This window comes from Choloepus didactylus, chromosome 16 (genome assembly GCF_015220235.1).
Source record: "Choloepus didactylus isolate mChoDid1 chromosome 16, mChoDid1.pri, whole genome shotgun sequence".
Taxonomy (NCBI): Eukaryota; Metazoa; Chordata; class Mammalia; order Pilosa; family Megalonychidae; genus Choloepus; species Choloepus didactylus.
In genome coordinates, this window is record NC_051322.1 from 46,857,662 (window position 1) to 46,876,877 (window position 19,216).

General features: G+C 35.0%; 1 protein-coding gene across 5 annotated transcripts in view; it reads right to left on the minus strand.

Moving 5' to 3' along the window:
* Positions 1 to 19,216, minus strand: part of ASXL3 (ASXL transcriptional regulator 3) — a 174,632-nt gene that overhangs the window by 105,933 nt on the left and 49,483 nt on the right. The window contains exons 3-4 of one of the 5 annotated variants that reach the window (XM_037806048.1): positions 13,391 to 13,599; positions 12,600 to 12,602 (exon numbers count right to left, since the gene is read on the minus strand). The exons of 2 other annotated variants lie outside the window; for them this stretch is intronic. The gene's annotated coding sequence lies outside the window, so the exon portion shown is untranslated. Of the gene's footprint in view, positions 1 to 12,599; positions 12,603 to 13,390; positions 13,742 to 19,216 lie in introns of those variants that run through there. 2 more of the 5 variants (XM_037806050.1, XM_037806049.1) reach the window with 2 other exon arrangements.

A 19,216-nucleotide genomic window follows, 5' to 3' on the forward strand; every position in this document is an offset into this window, starting at 1 on the left:
TTTCTTTAATTTGACCCTTTCCTGTACACCTGCCAGTGTAGATATACAGCTTATTCTACTTGGTTATTCCCCCCTATATTGTAGGGATGTGGAACCCTTCTGGTTTGTTTTCATTTCCCACAATCCCTGAAGCAGAACAGGGGTGGAATTTGGAAGCAGGGGAGCAGGCATAATTTAAACTGTCTAGACATCAAAGAATCTCCAGAGACACTTTGCGGAACCCCGGTACTGTGTGAAATACAAAAAAAAAAAAAAAAAAAAAAAGGCTTTATTGCATCAAATTGCTAATGAAACACAAATAATTCTACTAAGAGTATACATTCAGTGAGGTAAATGGATGACCTATATTAATAATTTTAAAACCAGAAAGAACCTGGGGAATGTGATTGGAAGAATATTTGTAGACATGACAAAGAAAATATAATGTGGGCCTCCATTTCTTTATAAAATAATAATGCTTCACCAAACAGTATTTATTAATCCAAATCTTTATTTATTTTATTAAATATCTATTACTTCGTAAGATTTTAGAGAAAAGCTATTTCCAGAAATCATTTTTAAATCTCATTTTTCAAATATGGGGACATCAAAAAATTATTCCTGTACAACATAAATTTAAAAACTCAACAAATTCAACAAGTAATTATTAAGCAACATTATTAGACAGTTATTATGCTAGGTACTATTAATATAAATGAATAGAAGCAATTACATGTTTGCTATACTTTCAGAAAATTAATTACCTGTTCCTTTGACATACTTCCATTATTGATAACTCAGAGGAAACACCTTAATTATAATTAAGGATATATATTTAAAAGTAAATTATGTGGGTCTCTGGGGTACAGGTAATGTGTTATTTCTGGATATGGAATCTTTAGGTTCACTGTTAAACTAGTGTCTTAGAATTTATGCACTTCAATGCTATATATATTACACTTCATAAAAAGTTTTTAAAACGTTAAAAATGAATAATGTACCCTTGAATTTATTTGTCTCTTATTTACATATTTAATGGGCATGCCCCTACTAGTGGAGAAGAATAAACTATTTCTACCAATGAGTGAAAATGACTCTTACACACACAGGTACACATGTTATATCAGGAGATACATCAGTAACCTAGAAACTATCCTAGAAAACCAAGGCCCAACTAACTTCTTACTCTTGAGATATATCACCACTAGTTAAGAACTCCCTAAAATGACTGAAAATAAAACCTTAGAAACCAGAGTCATTTATATGTTATCTGAATAATACCATCACGTATTAGCTAAAAAGTAACCCCTAGTAACCTTGACCTTTGGTTCAAAAGACAAGAACAGTGCCCCAAACTTCACAGTCCCTGAAGAAGATCACTAATTGAAGTTTTAAATGAGCACTGATATATGAGGAATAACAACAAACAGTATTTAGAAAAATATAAAGGAATAAGAACAACCAATCAACTCAAATACAAGATGGGTCTTACTTAAAAGGAAGACATTTTGCAAATTTCTGTGTGTGAGGAATATCTACATGATTTCCAATATTCTACATGTCTCTAAGATAAGGTTAGAAATGTAGTCCTGGTCCTCTTTTTATTAGGTGGGAATACTGAGGCAAGAAATAATTGTCAAATGACACACACTTCATTTGGTGCAATTTAACTGTTAAATATAAAGAAAAAGATCTTAGACTCCAAACCTCAACATGTGTCTGATTTGCTTGAACAGTATAAAAAGATAGTTTTCTTGGATTATAGACATTTGAACTTAGACCTTTTATCCTCTTTATAGAGACTACCAAGCTACCACGATATAGACTACAATGATTCACACAGCCATTCTTCACTAAACCGACCTTTTGTTTTAGGAGGCAAAAATTCAGAGCCATGACTACAAGGACAAAATATTGGATAGTATTATTTCTAAATCCGGTCTATTAGGAAATGAGTATAAACCAAAGCATGTATCTATATTATAATTTTTAAAGACCTCCAACTAAAATATGAGGTGAGGTGGTTTTCTTTGATTATACACATTCAGTACAGACTATCCCAGATGAATACTCATTCCTCTACAGCAATGCATGTCATGTCATGCCATATTACCACCACTATACTAGGAAAGACAGCAGACTACAATGAGTAAGTCTGTGGCCCTGGAGCCAGTCAACACTGGTTCATCTGCAGTCTAGACCATGTGCTAGCTATGTGACTTTGTACTCAATCTCCGGGTCTCAGGTTCCTCAACTATAACATATGGATAATAAAAGTCACTATTTCATAGAGGATTATTCTGAAGAATAAATATGAGTTAATACATGTAAAGTACTATGGTAAGTGTTCAAAAATGTGGGTTATTATCAATACTGTAATGCCACTCAACTTGTAAGGTATGGAGGATGGCGGAAGGAAAGAAATTAATATTTCATTGCTTGTTTAAAGCATTTGTTCAGGTAAGATTTTGTTTACCTTCTTCTAATTTCATTTCCCCTTAGGAAAAATAAGGGAAGAAATGGAAGCAGTCTTTCACAGGAGAATGGTATTGAAAATAAGTTATATGTTATACAGTAAGGGTAGAGGGAGAAGAATGACAATAGATACTTTAATAATTAGAGTTACCATTTATTTAGCACCTATATTGTACCTGGGCTTTCACATTATCATCTATATTCCTTACAGCCACCATAAAACATAAGCATGATTCCAAGTTTTACAGAGGTTAAGAATCTTACCGAAGTCAAGGAACAATTCAATGACTGAGCTGAAACTCAAATTCCAGCCCATGCTTTTTTCACTATCCACATTCTCTCTCCATAGAGTTGCTCTCTCAATTTAATTTCCCAAGGGTGCTCAGGAAAAACAGTTTGCACTTGAGGGAAAGACAGAAAAGTCAGATGCTGCTAAATGGTAAGGTGGATGACTCCATCTTAACCCAACGCTTCCTATAGCCATGATATCTCCAGGGTAGGATTCAAATATTTTAAAGAACTAGGCTGTAGAAGATGATGTTGTTGGCTATCTTCCTCAGGTAATGCTTACCCAAGAAAACTAAGGACAAAAGAACTTTGACAGAATATGGAAGAGAATTCAGATCCATAATCCAGTTGACTCTTTGTAAAATTAGATCAATAAAGAATAACACTCCAGTCATTTAACAGACTTTCATTGAGCATGTAGCATATGTCAAGCTAATTTTGAAATAAATTTGCACTCTTACAGTGCTTTGCACATAAAAGAAATGCAAGCTGAACGCAATTAAATTCCCTGGATACACACGAAATGGCAAAGGATTTGGGAGAAAGGCAGTCTTGAGGCGTGTTGAATGACAAAAGGAAAATCATGTGAACTTTAAACACTATCCTTAGTTTATTCCAAGCAGATAACTGAGATGTGATCATGTGTGGATTACTTATGTCACTAGCTCCAAGGCAGAGGTAGCCAATCCATGCCCAGTGGTGGCTCTTCAGGTCTCTCTAACTACTTCCCCCTCCAGCAAGCTCAAAGACAGTATTTCCAGTAAGACCCAAAAACAAATGTTCTAAAATAAAATAGTGAATTTCATATATTAAAGAAAAGAACAAATATTTTAAGTATATTTTGTATGATAAGTTTGTTTCATATTAAAGTGTACACGTCTGTGTTGTACTTGTAGCTATTCCCCCCTCTTGTTAGCATAGGCTAACACTAGCATTTCCAAAGTGTGCTGTATGGAACGCCAGTTCCAAGTGTTGCTTCCAGAAAACTGCCAAACGAGTTTGGGGAAAAGCAGCATATTGTATTTTCCTTTTGTAAACTCACCAAATATATTAACAATACATATTAAAGTCTCTGAAAAACCCCACCGTCAAGAAAGCTGCTTAACTCAATGTTTCCTAAACATATATAATAAAAGAATCCTCCCCACTATAATGCTTATCAACATTCCCTATTTTAGTTTGCTCATAAATATACCTGAAAAAATGCTATATTATATTCATTTGATTACACTATACTTATCTGATTAGGATCATTATAAAAAGTACGTAGCATTCATTACTCCTGGGAATGTTTGATTTTATTAGACAAATGCTAAACAAATTCATTTAAGGGTGTGTAGTATACATTTATCTGTAAAACAAAAATAATGCCATTTGATGACTATTTTCCATGTGTACATTCACAGCATTGTAAATTATATCTAGGAACTTTAGCATTGAAAAATTTGCAAATAGTATCCATACACAATTGAAAATACTATATATTTGCAATATTATACTAGCCAACAGATCACACAACTTACATAAAAACCATCTGATTCATTTCCCCCAATGTAAATCTTCCTCCTGATCCCCTATTACTCTCAATGATGGCATTATCCTCCTAGTTTATCACCTGGAACTGAAATATTTCTCAAACTATTTCCATGATTCTGCCTCCACAAGACTTCAATGAAGCTCATCTTTTAATTTGCATTTTTCTTCCTCACATCCTAATTCACAGAATCTTTACCTCACAAAAGGACAATTCTATAGCCCCCCAACTGTCCTCTACCTTCAATGCTTCTTCACTCCAATTCAGTGTCCCAGAGCAATTTTCTTTAAAAAGAGCACTGCTCAGGCCATGACATACACAGGACTAAAAACAAAACAAAACAAATCAGTGGTTTTCACTGTCCATCAAAAGAAGCACCAACTCCTGAGAAGGACATTCAGGGCCTTCTGCAACACACCTAGCACCTGCCTCATCTTCTCCAACTTGCACACCACTCGCCTATAATCCAAGCCAACTCAATAAATCATTCTGCCTCCATGGTTTCCCACTTCTCTACTTTTCCTCATATGAAACCTGGGCATGGAATAGCATCCTACTCCTGCCATGCTCCATTTCACTACTCAAAATAAAACTTCTAAAAGAGAGTTTAAATAACACCTGTACGGTGAAGTTTTTAGTGATCCTAGGATATCTCCCTTCCTTTAGAACAATCTAAACACCCTGCATATCTCTTATGGTTTCTTTTGATCAAAATTGTTTGTGCATCTAACATTCCAGTCCTTAATATTTCCAATGAGTTTGGAAACACCATAAGGGATAGATGCACATCGCATTTGTCTTTCTACTATCTGACGAGCTATCCCAATGTTTTCAAAATTCGTTTGTTGAAATGAATTTAATCAAAGTTATAAAAGTTGTTACAATCATGGATTTGTGGACATAAGGCAACTACAAAAAAATTCTTTTTAAACTGGTAACTACAATCATGTCTGCAAAACACTACATACCAAACAGGCTGCTGTGGCCAAATTATTTTTGCATGCCCTACGTTCCTTTCTTTTAGGAACTTTTCATTCCTTAGTCAATGTAATTCCAACTTGTCAATGAAATGGCCCTGACTTCCTCACCAAGGGTGAGCTTCTAATCCACACTGGTCAGATTACCCTATATTTCTGGCCACAGTGATTGATCAAATGGTGGAAAGTAGAATATTTTGGGGGAGACTGATAAAGAAATAAAGGCAAAGAGAAGAGATTATTTTCGGTAGGAACATTAGTATAAAGATAAAAGATTTGAGATTCCAGGTCTATATCTGCTTCCATAAGTACAGAGCCTGCTGAGAATAAAACTAACCAGAGGAAAACAGAAAGAGAAGAGAGAAACATTGGTGCTATCACTTTAACTAGATTATTTAGTCATGTTGAAGAGCGATCTGTTGGCTAAGTTGAAATTGTTCTAGGCCTCAATTTCTCCATCTGTAAAATGATGGGTTTAAAGCCAACATGCTTTAAGGATCCATTAACCCTTTTCTGGTTAAGGTTTTAAGGACAATGTGTAATGGTCTGACCATTGGCATAATGTTCATGCTAACTATGCTGCCTGCTAATGTCCCTCCAGCCTCAAGGCCCTCTGCTCTCTCTTTCCTCTCATTTGTCAAGGTCCCTCACTTTCACCTCCTAAAAACCCTAATTACTCTCCATCCACAACAATCCTTTCTGACCGTCTACAGGAATTACATTCACAGCATTTAGTTCCGTAAAGTCTGACACTGCACAGCCAAATAGCAGCTACTCTTTGAAAACCGACTTTATCACCATTCTATGTGTTGCCCACCTTCAGCCTATCAGACTTGGACAGTCAGAAAACACTCAAGACTTCCTGGTAAGCTAACGTTTCACAATTCACAGAGTAAAACAAAATCGGAAACCTGGCGACACCAAGTATTGGTGAGGAAGTCCAGAAATGGGAACTATGCAACACTCTAGTGAAAACAAATTGAAACAACTAATTTGGAAAGATATTTGGCAGAATCTAGTGAGGAAAAAAAGGTGTGCATGCTCTGCAGATCATTTATTTTATAATCTAAATATCCATTAATAGGTTATAGACATGTAGATATATACTTTTACCTATATATTCACAAAGTATATTTCTCTGAACTACAATAATACACAGCAAATTTATGGTACTATGTTCCTCAGAAGAGACAGAAAAGGGAACCAGAGGAACTTCATATTTTTCTGCCAGACTTTGTTTTTTTTTTAATCTGAAGCAATTATGACATGTTCACAACTGTTAATTCCAGCTGGTGTTTGAGTAATTTGCTGTATTTTCGAATTTTTTCTGAATAGGAAAAAAAAGATGGTTGCTGATTTTGTTCTTTTATATACCATTTGGCTTCCCTCTAATTCTATCATATTCTCTCATTGATTCAACTTATGTTAATTTTAAGAGAAAACATCAACTGTTTAAACATTAAAAAACAATTATATAAAAACATAAAGGTACATCATTATACGCAGTTAAAAGCAAAAAGTCCCTCTCATCTCCTCCAATCCAACCACTTGCTTCAGAATTAATGACTAGTAAAGCGCTTCCGTGTTTTCTTCCAGAGTTTGTTTTTTTTTTTTTTAATTTGCACTCATATATGTATATATATTCAACTCAGTGTATGGTAGTTTTTAATTTATTTTCAATATAAATGTGGACATTCAGTCCATATGGTAGGCACATACATTTTTAGTTAAAAACATGTCTGGGAGATTTTCACACAGAACATTTTTTTAAACAGCTTTAATATTTCATACGATATATCAAAATTTGTTTTAGTGTTTTCTGACTGTTGAGCATTTACTTTGCTTCAAATTTTACCTATAAAATATTGCTGCAATGAACAGTCTCATGTGTATTTGTCCTTATATATAACTATTTCTCCAGAATAGATTCCAAAAAGTAGAATTTTGAGATTGAAGAGGTGCTTTTAAAATACTGAGAGCTACTTCCAGATTACCTTGCCACAAGAGTCACTATCTTCCCCCACCCTAGTCAATGACGGGCAGTATTAATCTTTGTTATGTTTGCTACTTTGCTACTCCAATGGAGGGGTGGGGGAGAAGAGGCATGGTGAAGGGGGCAGCATGGGAAAAGACCCAGATGGACAGAATTGAATGCGGTGTGCAGAAACATGATCATTTATTTCCAGGGCAGTGAGCAGGAGGGAGGGGAGGGCAGGGATGAGCTCCAGCAGGGAGTCATGCTCCATGGAGGGGTTAAGGCCGCAGCAAGGAGCTCACACTTCATCCAGGACAAAACAGGCAGCCTGAAGAACTGTAAGGGGGAACGTGGCCTTGTTTCTCTCTTAGTCTGAGCAAAGATTTAAGATGGACACTCCTAGAAGAAGACAGATCAATGAGGAGATCAATGAGATCAATGAGGAGCTGACTATACTGGTCTGCAGAAAAGAGGATTAGGGCCCTTGCCAGAGCCATGGTGGAAAGGGAAGAGAACTGGAAAAGGATTCAAATAATATATGGAAGAAAAAAATCAGCACGACATGGAAACTGACTAGACCCATGAGATAAGGGAGAAGAAAAAGTTTAGGGTGGCTTCAGGGAGTAGGGGTGAACGGTGGTTTAATTAAGATAGGCAATATAGAAGGAGAGGATGGTTTGGGGGGAAAAGGTGGCAAATTTAGTTCTGGACTTACTATTTTAAAGGAAGGTATTAAAAATTCAGGTACACACATCACTGAGTTAATGCTGACATTGGAGACAGACATTGGTGAACTATCGAATGCAGATGCTATTAAGAACAGTGAAAACAGATACAGTTGTAGAGTAATAAAAAAAGAGAAAAATGACTGACTGGCTTGAGTTTATTATATCCCAAATGTCAGAAAACTTTATGAGAAAACATTTCTGAGACAGCAAAAAGGAAAAAACAAATCCTTCATTATATTATGAGGTATAATCTTAACTTCAGTATAAAATTATTTTAGATGTCAGAAAAAAGCCCTATATTCATAGATATAAATAACCCATAAATAGGAAGTTACCCAGAAGATTTTGACAGCAGGAACCTTTCTTGTAAATACAGTTTTTATTTGTAAAAGTAATATAATATAGGAACAATACTAAATATCTGCCAACTGAAGAAAAGGTGAAAAAAATTACTTCAAATTTCAACTCCTTAAAGCAACCCTGAGCATTTTATAAATTTTCTTCTAGCCTATTTTTCTTGCGTGTTTTTATTTCAACATTATAACTGCAATTTACATAAATGTTAAATGAAAATATTTCACTTAATATCATAGCCTACTTCATACTTCTACAAAACCATCATCAATATCATATCTAACAGTTAAAAAATTCTGTCAATTTGTTTGAATTCAGAGGTTTTCAACCAGGTTGTATATAAGAATTTTTATGGGAATTTCTTAAAAATAGGAATGTCTGGGGCCAACTCCACTCTATTAAATGAAAATATCTGGATGGGGCTCAAACATCAGAAGTTTCTTAAATATCTCCAACTGATTCTAATGCACAGTCAAGTTTGAGAACCACCGATTGCACTAATGACATTTAAATTGTGCCCTTTATTTATAACTGAAGAAACACCAATGTGAGTGTCTTAGTGCATCTAACATTTTTTCCTTATATTTAAGAATACTTTCTTAGGATAGGTTTCCAGAAGTGGTAATATTAAGCCACAAGATATAAATTATTTAATGACCTTTTACAAATAATGCCAAATGCCTTTTCAAGTGAGTTGTTTTGGTTTATACTCTCACCAGCAGTACATAAGCAGGGAACATTATTTGGAATTAAGAGTGAAGTACATGAAGTGATTTGATTAATTTATTACGTAGGCTATAAAACAATCTTGAATGGTTACTTTAACTTGCATTTCTATCATTTTCTACATATTTGTTTTTGCCTTAATTTTATGCTTTGGAGCTCCTCTGTTCATGCCATTTGACCATGTTGCTGCTAAGATCATCACTTTTTTTGTTGCCTAATTATCTCTTTATATAATACCTCCAGCATACTAACCAAAAATATTTTCTCCATACCTTAATGGTCACTTAATGTTTTGGTTTTTTATATGCAAACATGTAAAATTTTATGTAGTCAATTATGTCCATCTAATCCTTTGTGGTTTATTTTACAGCTTTTAAGTGTGAAAGTCATTTAAATCCAACTGTCAAAGGTAGAATTAAATGTTTGATTGGAATGTTTTTTTTCTAATTTTTTTTACAATGGCTTACTTTTTATATTTAAATATTCACATTAGGTATGTGTCTTCCTCAACATGAAACACAACTAGCTCATTATGTGTTCAATAAGCATTTATCATTTTTAAAGATTTTCTATGGTTCCAAAAGAAAATAAAAGCAGGTTCCCTTGTCCGTTACTTCATTTCTGAATTATCCTCTTTCCTGTTCTCAGCAGAAAACTCTGGTACTACTCATCTGAAATTCCTTTATCAGTCGAAGGTCAAAAGAATTCCTCTTAGAGTTGTGCTGGCTGTGGGAAAAATTTTACCTTTATATGTTTTATAAAGGAAATACTTAACAATAACCTAACCAATCACTTCTGTTAAGGATGGCATTCATAGCATAGGACAAATGTCATTTAATTTAGCTTTCCTCTCTCCTTCTCTCTCCTGCTCCCCTTTCTTTGTCTACTTACATTCTCAAGGTAATGTGTTCAACAGTGTTCTTCTACTGAAAGTGTTATCATATAAAGATACTTTATAAACAGAGCTTTCTGTTACAAAATGAAGGTTTTGTGAAATTCAAACATAGTTATTTGAAATGATATGAAACACATTGGAAAAACTGAGATGTATTTATACAATGGAAAGAAATTTTAATACACCAGAGGTCTAAATTCAGGGTAGGACCTATTATGAAAACAATATGCTTTGAGAAAGGAAGCATAAAAAAAAAATAGTAGTGAATTTAAGTTGCATTCCCTTCCCCAAACAGTAAAAACACTGTTTTTTGTTTTTTGTTTTAAAGAATCTGGCACTAGGCCTGAAAGAAATCTAATACACCCAGTTCTTGTTTTAATTTCACCCTCAGGGAAATATGATTCATCAGAGTCCTCAGTTGCAGGCAGGGGTTGGAGAAACGCTTGTGTTTGCTACCAGCCGCATTAACACTCTTCCAAACAGGCCACAGAGGAAAGTTAGGGTTAAGATAGCTAAGATCAATATACATGTTAAAAGAAAATAAATTAATACTGTTTCAGGCTAATGGTTTTTGAAAGCTACAAAATTATACACATGTACATATTAATAAATTCTAAAAGCAATGCTACTAAGAGGTTATATATGCATTGCCACTGTTTTACGGACATCTTTCTTAGGAAAAAATGCGCATTTTGATGACCCATGGGGAGAAATGCATATTTAGACAAAACAAGATTTCCTGTACAATATTTTACAGGAAAATCAATGTTCTCAGAGATCCTGCAGAGAACAACTCCAGTTACAAATTGGGAGAACAATATGTAAATGTAAACTGGGTGGAAAAGAAAAGAATTGGTGTGCCAATCGGTGTGTTCAGGAAAATTATTTTAAACATCAGGCCCTATTTAATCAATTAACTAAGTGGTAAATCATTGAACGGCTACTAAAATTATAGAGAACTATGTTTTCATAAAGATGGAAGAAATGTTCAGTCTTCCTTCATTTTTCAATGTTTCAAAAAATAAAACTTGAAAAATCATGGCTGCTGGCCATTTGGCAAACATCCTTTTTAAGTAAGCACAACTCCAACCCATTCATTTAATTTGAATTAATTTTCCTGAGGTTTTAAATTGCCACTTAAAGCTTTCAGAAAATAGTTCCTCGATGTACCTGCCACCTAATTCCATGAAATCAATATATCACCTAAGCTAAGTCAGGAAAGCTTAAGGTGTTCTCAGCTATCAATGCGTTACTTCATAAGCTGCTGGGAGATAAAAGAGACAACTGAATTGAAAATCTTTTTTTTTTTTTTTTGGTTTGGTTTCTAAAGTACCACTAACACAATAACAGTATATATCATGTTAGAATAACCACAACAACATTAATATATGTTTCTTTCTATTGGTTCCATTGAAAAATGTCCATTTATAAGCCCAGAAACCATGTTCTCTGACTAGGTATGAGAAGAATATTCTGGTGTTGGAAGACAGCTACTCATCAATATAAAACCAAAACACAGTGTCCAAGTAATATTATATATGCTAATTATACTGATCCACACTTCATCTAGTCAAAGATGAAAGCAACTATTTATAAAAACTCAAACAAATTACTATTTAAACAGAACACAAAAAATCACATCACCACATCTTCCAGTCAGAAGCACCATGAAAGGCAGTGTAAGCTAAAGTTCCAGTAGGAAAGATTTTGCAGACACTTGAAAAAATAAAAAAAGCTTTTATAAACAGCAAACTCCTGTCATTTGTCTTCATATGGTATCTTTCTTTGGATAATTACTACCTACCTCAATCTCCACTTAAATGCACTGAACCTTTTAGTTTCCTAGGATCCATCATGGGGTACCATAACTTCATCTTTAGCACAAAAAGTGAACAAATGTCAAAAGACATAAAATCTGAAATTCTGAGCCTGGTCATCCCTCAAACAGTAAATGTTTAATAATCCTAAAATTGTTCTTTTTGTCACTTGGCTTATCAAGCTGGCTTAGACTCTGGAACTTCTCAAATCAAACATTAGGCTAGTATATTCCTATATTTTCCACATTTCCTCTTTGGCTTGTTCATGACTCTTAATGGATTGTTTTATTGTTGTTGTGTTTGCTCTGTTGGTTTTTTTGTTTGCTTGTTTGTCGTTTTTTACTTTCTTCTTTTCCTATGGGGCCTCCCTCTTCAAGTCTAACATTTGCCTGTAGTCCATTGCAATGGAAAGAAAGATTGAACTTTGGAATCAGCCTCAAATATCAGATCTTCCACTTGTAACTGAGTGTAGTTAGGCAAGATATGTAACTTTTTTAAGCATCAGTTTCCTCATAAGTAAAATGAAGAAACAGTACCCACTTCTCAATGTTACTGTGGGGATTAAATGAGTGACAAAATAGAAACTCTTGGATCAGTGCCTGACACTGATGAGTTTCTGCACAAATGTTAGTTCTACCCTTTTGCCAAAATGACATTCAACAGACAGCTTTAATGATATTTACAGGCATATATACATCTGTACTTCTTCTTTTCCTTTTTTACCTGTAGTCTACTCTTGGACCTAATAAACTTCCTCCATTTTCTATACTCAGCTAGTTTTTCATTGCCCTAAAAGAAAATAACTAAAATAATATTATATAAACAAATCACAGTAAAGGAGAAGTCCCAACTTTCTAAGAATATCTTCAAAAGTGAAGAAACTCTAGCATATTCCCTGTAAAATCCTAAAATCCTAAAATCCTCAAGCAGTTTAAAGAGAAGAAGCAGCACAGCACAACTCCTTAAAAGTATAAGCCAATTTGCATCTTAGTGTAACAGAATCAGAATAATGAAGAGCCTTCAGTAAAGATAAAGCAAAATGTTCACTGGAAAAAATCAGCCATCACCCTCAAGAATATTTATTAATGTAGTCAGGCTCCTTTGCGCTTGAATGAGCCATGAGCTACAGAATGAACAAAAGCAGACTACCACTTCAGCAAGATAGAGCATGGAGATGCAGGCAACGTTCATGGGGAGGAAGGCTCTGGATAAGAAGACGAAAGGAAAATAAAACATTTCTATCCAATATTGAAATGAGGTTTTCATGTTTAGATAATCTCATCAAAATTGGTCAAAATATGGCCACAGTTTACACAATCTGTAAATCAGACAGAGAAATAAGAAAGTAGACCAGGGCCTCCCTGAATTTTCACTTCTCAACACATCACACTTTTCTGTTTTGATTCTAGTCTGCACTGTCCACACTGACAAAACAGAAATAACGTTTGTGGGCAACATCGAGCTGGGAATCACTCTCAGAACCTTCCACACAGTCATTCAAATCACACTGCCTGGCCCTGAGGTGTCCAGTTGTCTTCTCATACCCACCGAACATGAACAGGGGAAGGATTGACTACTACGGGGTTCCAGAAGGGAAAGCCTCAATGTCCATTGCCACCCATTGCCACTAACTGGTACCTACCCGGAAGGAATGAACGGAACCACTCCAATGCAATCCCAGCCACTCCTGCTAGTTCAAGCATTCGGTTCAGCATCACCTCATGACCAACACGAAAGCAGCTGAGGCTCTAATATAATCATCATGGAAAGTTGTCCCAAATCCTTCATTCGAGGAAGATCCTTCATACACACCAACGCTGTCTCCAAGCCATGACGAGGTCTGAAACCAGACTGGAAAATATTATATATGTGTATATATAGTAAAACTCCCACAAACCACTCTGCTATTTAGTTTGTTTATTTATTTATTTACAGCTGCTTGAATCCCACCCTATATAGATTGCCTTCTCAAGGGCAAAGTATGATACATCAAGGAAAGATCCTTTTGGCTGTAGAATGTAAACTTAAAACATATTAAGAATTGGTGTGCCTAGTAAGGTAGTTGGAGGTCCCAGATGGAACACAGTTTGTCCTGAAGGGAAGAAAGAAAAACCACAGTATTGATTTCCAAGGCTAATGTGCTAAACTTGGTATATAGGATCAAACTATTTTGAAATTAAGGAAAAAAAAAAAAAAAGCCTTGGCTTTTTTAAGCGATGGAAAACTCAATGCTGGATTAACCCTTGATGTTCTACTCAATGGTACAAAATGTGCCCTGCCTCCTCCTGAATCCCACTCTGTAGACACCACTTTCACATGATCCCAACCACCACCACCTTGACTGCACTGCCAGACTCTGTACAAACAGTTCTAGACTGACTACACTCACTTAGCATGGAGACAGGGCCAAGACCCTTTGAATGAATAACAACTTCAAATGGTAAAAACAATGAAAAATGATCAATGGAGCCCAAGACTTATTATACATTAAAGAGAAAGAACAATTCAATCAACTAAAAAATATCAACTTAAAGACTCACTTTCTAATGACCAGACTTTTTAGAAACAAAGAGATAGGCACTACACAGAATACTGCTCAGAGTGAATAGAGAATTCACTATCTTTATTTTATTGGGCCTTTTATAACAAGATAAAGATTAAAGACTATTTCCTCTTGCTTGACCCTTTCTTCTAAACTAATCTAATACTGAAAACTAAAACTTGCAATTCCACCACAATATTTTACCAAGTTTCTCTATCTCCAGAATGTGTAAAAATAAAGGAAAAAAAAAAGGCTGAATCACTGCAGCATTCTTTTCTGCTTACTTACCCAAAATTATTTACATCCAGCAAATGGCTATCTATAACCCTACTCATCATACATGATTTAATTTTAAGTTAATAAAATTCTGCCTCCTAATCATTTCACTTGCTCCAGTGGCCAGACCTATCCCATCCTTGTCAGTTATGATCACCTGTACTAAATTGAAAAGCTTGGAAATGTCCTTAGGTGCAGTGCCTCACCTATCCACTCAGTATATAGTTTGATTCCCAAGTCAACTATTCCACTGATACCAACTATCCAGAAGCATTTTAGACAGGTGTGAACCTGAGATTTATATCAAAGACAATATTCATTGTTTTTCTGGACACTCCCCATTAACTAAGGTGACACGTACTTCACTAGGGATAATAGAAAGACTGAATGACTCACATAAGAAAAGACTCAGAAAATATGCTGAAATGGATGGACCACTTGGTTGCTTAGTTCAAAATTGGAGTCCACATGGTGCTTAGCTATATATAGTGCTTTTCCTCCTAAAATTAAAGTCCTCATGTTTGATGTATTGATCTTGCATTGCATAACCTGACCTGAGAATCTGACCATAGGAGAGATAGAATCTGAGCATAGTAGCGACAGTACTTGAGAATCTTCTCAAACCATTCCTTATATGAATGCTGGCTAAAAATATTCGTAAGAAATGCATGTTCAATCAACTAAATATTTACTAAGACTCCAGCAATGATCTAGGAACTATACAAGACGTACAAATATAAGTCATGTCATTAGCCACTTTGGAATACATAGTTTAGTTGGGAGAAAGACATATCTATACAATAAAAAAGAACTGTGATAACGATACATTAAAAATTTCCCTTAGAATACAAAAGAAGAAACCAAATTTCTGCCTAAAAACCTTGAGGAAATCTTCCCAGAAGAGATAACAACCTGCATCTAAAATGGTAAGTAGGTATTAGGGTGACAGTGCCGGCAATAACCAACAGAAGCTAAGGCATGAGCATATTTGCAATTTACAAGAATCTTGGAAATCAGATTGCTATGCACAACTAAAATACATTCTAGCTTATATTTAGATTAACAGGCAGCAAAACTATTTCAGTACAATGGAAAACTCTTAGCATATTATGAATATTCAGTAAGTATTAAGCAAGCCAAAACTATGAGTAACCTCAATGACAGAAGCAAACAAATAATGCCATAGATTTTCCAAGGAATTAATTATTCCCTAAATGTTTAAATGTAGACCTCCAAAGAGATAGCAAAGTGGTTCTGTTTACTAATGTCTATCCTCCAAAATTTCACTGTGTGTATTCAGAGCTTTATAACTAAATTTTAAGCAGAAATTTGGTGCTAGCACAAATACATAGTACTTTAAGGCATTATTCCCCCCGCCCCCCATCCCCCACAAACAAAAACAAAAACTATCAGTTAGATATTTAGCAGGAAGTATTTTCAGGACACTACATGTTAACACATATAAGTTTGGAGGGTGGGAAACCAGAAGAAACACTATATTAATATTGTACATTTAGAAGGCCAAAATGGCTGAATAGTAAGAGCTAGACAGAAAAATCATTTCTGAGTTACAAATAATATCCCCAAAGAGCATCTCCTTTAATAAAAGAAAAGTTATTCATTTGTATGTTGTAAACTGGGAAAATCTCTGATTCTAAAGTCCCAAACATTAGTCACTGACATATATCATATTAAACTCAGGCTCTGTTTCATCCAGTGACCTCAGTCTCAAATCTTATCATGAAATCTGAATTAAGAGCAAAAACTAACTAGAAACCATTTTCTAATGACTCAATGAAATTTTAGATTAAAAAATAGGTTTTAGACAGTATTTTATATTTCTTATTGAAAGAGTTCATGCACTAAAACTGCTCTGAAAATACATTAGAACACAAATTTGACTTAACTCATTCAATCTTGATTAACTCTCCCCAAGTTCCTAATAAAGCAGCAAACAGAGAAATCTCATAAATCAAATATCTTACAATTAACAGCACATTTTCCAAGTTTTTCCAAATTATTTCATCTTTACATCAGCCTTATGATGCAGAGTTGTAATTTTCCCCAGTTTACTGGAAAAGGAAAAATAACAAAAAAAGACTGAGTGACTTAGCCAGGATAATACAGTTAAAAGTAGAAATAGAGCAAGAATTCAAATTTCTATTCACTCAATCAGAAAATACCATGGGCCTATTATCTGAAGAACACCACTGGCAAGAGAAGGATCACTGAGACAGGAACTCTACTTATAAAGGAAACGGCCATTCTCTTAAAACAAGAGGAAATCTGAAAGAGTGCATTAACTATCACAACAAAAGGAACATACATATTATGGTATAAATACTATGGAACAGCAAGGATAGAACAGTGGATTGAAGCTAAAGAATTGAAGATTTCTTCATGGATGAGGTGGTATATGGAATCTGAACTGGTCCTTGAAGGTGGGGGGTTGAGGGTAAGAAATGGTGAAGGTTTACAGCCTGAGCAACCGGAACATAGGTGAAATGTGTGTATTATGTCAAGGACACAGGTAATTGTGTTCTGAAGTATTAAAAAAGATAATACATCTTTGATCCAAAGAAAGAAAAACCCAAGCATGAAAATAAGTGAAAAAACACATATGGCAAAGGCTAGTGGTTGTTTCCCAGTTTCCACTACTCCCTACAGTTATGACCTCATATTTTAGCTGGAAACCTGACTCTGGCAATAAAGCCTACACTTTCCAGCCTCGCTATTCAGCTAAGAACATCACGAGGCATAAGGAGAACTGATGCACTCAACTTCTAGAACTGACTGCAGGTGATCTTTCTTCTATCTGCTGCTTAGATACACAGGTTTTCTCAGCTACCTGAGACCATGGGGATAAGGACAAAACCCTAGGGCTGGCAAAGCAGCAAGACAGAAGGACTAGAGCAACCTAGGTGTCCTGGTGGAGAAAAGCTACCTCATCATTCCTGGACAATTTACCTTCACATTATAATGTGAGAAATGAACTTCTGTTTGATTAAGCCACTTACATATCAGGTTCCTGGGATACCCATATAAACTGATACACTAGCTTATACAATAGGTTATGCTATAAAGTAAATAAAAATCACAAATAATTTACTGGGCCTTAATTCGCAATGACTACGAAAAATCATCTGAAAATATTTAAAATAATTTTAAAGGCTTCAATAAAATCCGCACCATACAATTGTAACAGGCTTTCAAATCTGTTTTTAAAATTTGATTTATACATCAACCTTAGATGGTAGAAATCAATATTGTCATTTTATAAATGAAGAATAAGATGACATACCATGAATTCGTTGCAAAAAGAATTTGAGTTTCAAATTTTATCGAGTTTTAACCTCATTTAATCAGCAAAATAATCACTACATAAATTCCATACTGCACTGGAATACTAAAGATCTGATTATAAAGAAAACCCAAATGAGTTAGTAATGCCAGACAAAGAATCAATAAACAAAAACTAGATTGATGGTGTCGATTTACATTAGTTGACAACGTTTTCATTTCCCTATTGGACATTTCAGACCACTCCATTTCTTTTCACACTGTAATTATACTGAATATTTAATTGCTATCCATTCTATTTTTATAAGGAACAGAAGGAAATTTTAATTAAAAAAAAAACATAAAAATATTACCACAACTTGAATAAAGAAATAGCATCAGTTGTAAAACTCCAATGGAAAATCTGAAAAGAAGAAAACAATGGGGGCTGGATGGCCCTTTGCACAGAGCTATCTGCAGGCAATCTATTCTCCCTTCCTTCACCTACCTCATCCTCACATTATAAGCAATTCAAAGAGTAGCTGGCATAAGAATATTCAATAAAACATTCTATTCCTGTAAGGTTTTCATTGTCTGCTTTGTGCCTTAATGAGCTCATGGCCTCCGTACAGCAGCCCAGAGAGCAAGAAAGTCAGGCAGCCACAGCCTCTTCTATTCTCAGAGCCTCCTCTGGGCAAGGTCTTGATGGCCACAAGGAACCAAAGAGGCCAGAATGGAGAATTCTGGATCACCATTTAAAGTTTAAATGTCAGTAAAATCTTTCTGGAACTCCTAACTCCTGTCAGGTTTTACAAACATGGGCTATTGGAGGCAAATGAAATCAGGTAACAGAGGGTGACTGAATCAATGAAAACCCATCACTTCAGGAAAAAAACAATTGAAAGACATGTCCCTTAGAAGAGAACATTTATCTTGTTTTCTTTATCCAGTTTGGCCTACAGTTACTACTGGGCTTTTGTCGGTTCTTCTCAAAATTCTGAAATGATCAGCCTCTTCTAATTTTAAACATGAGCCAAATGTTGACTAGTTCTATTATGGTGGACAATTCACTTACCTTTTCTAACTGTAGTATATTAGGCTGTAAAATAAAAGTTTAAGATTACGTAACGTGCAAAGCCCTTACCAGAAATAAAATGTACAGTTGTGAGTTAAACTCCATTCACATCTTAAAGTACATCCTGATATACAGAAGCTGCTTTGAATATCCTGTTTTAAAAATGAAACTTACTCTCAGATCAATTCTCAAAAGCACAATTTAAAGGTGGGATGGTAATGACAACAGAAAATGGCCCATTGAGGAAACTAGTCCTGCCCTTTTCTTGACCAAAGGACATAACTCTTAAGCTCTTA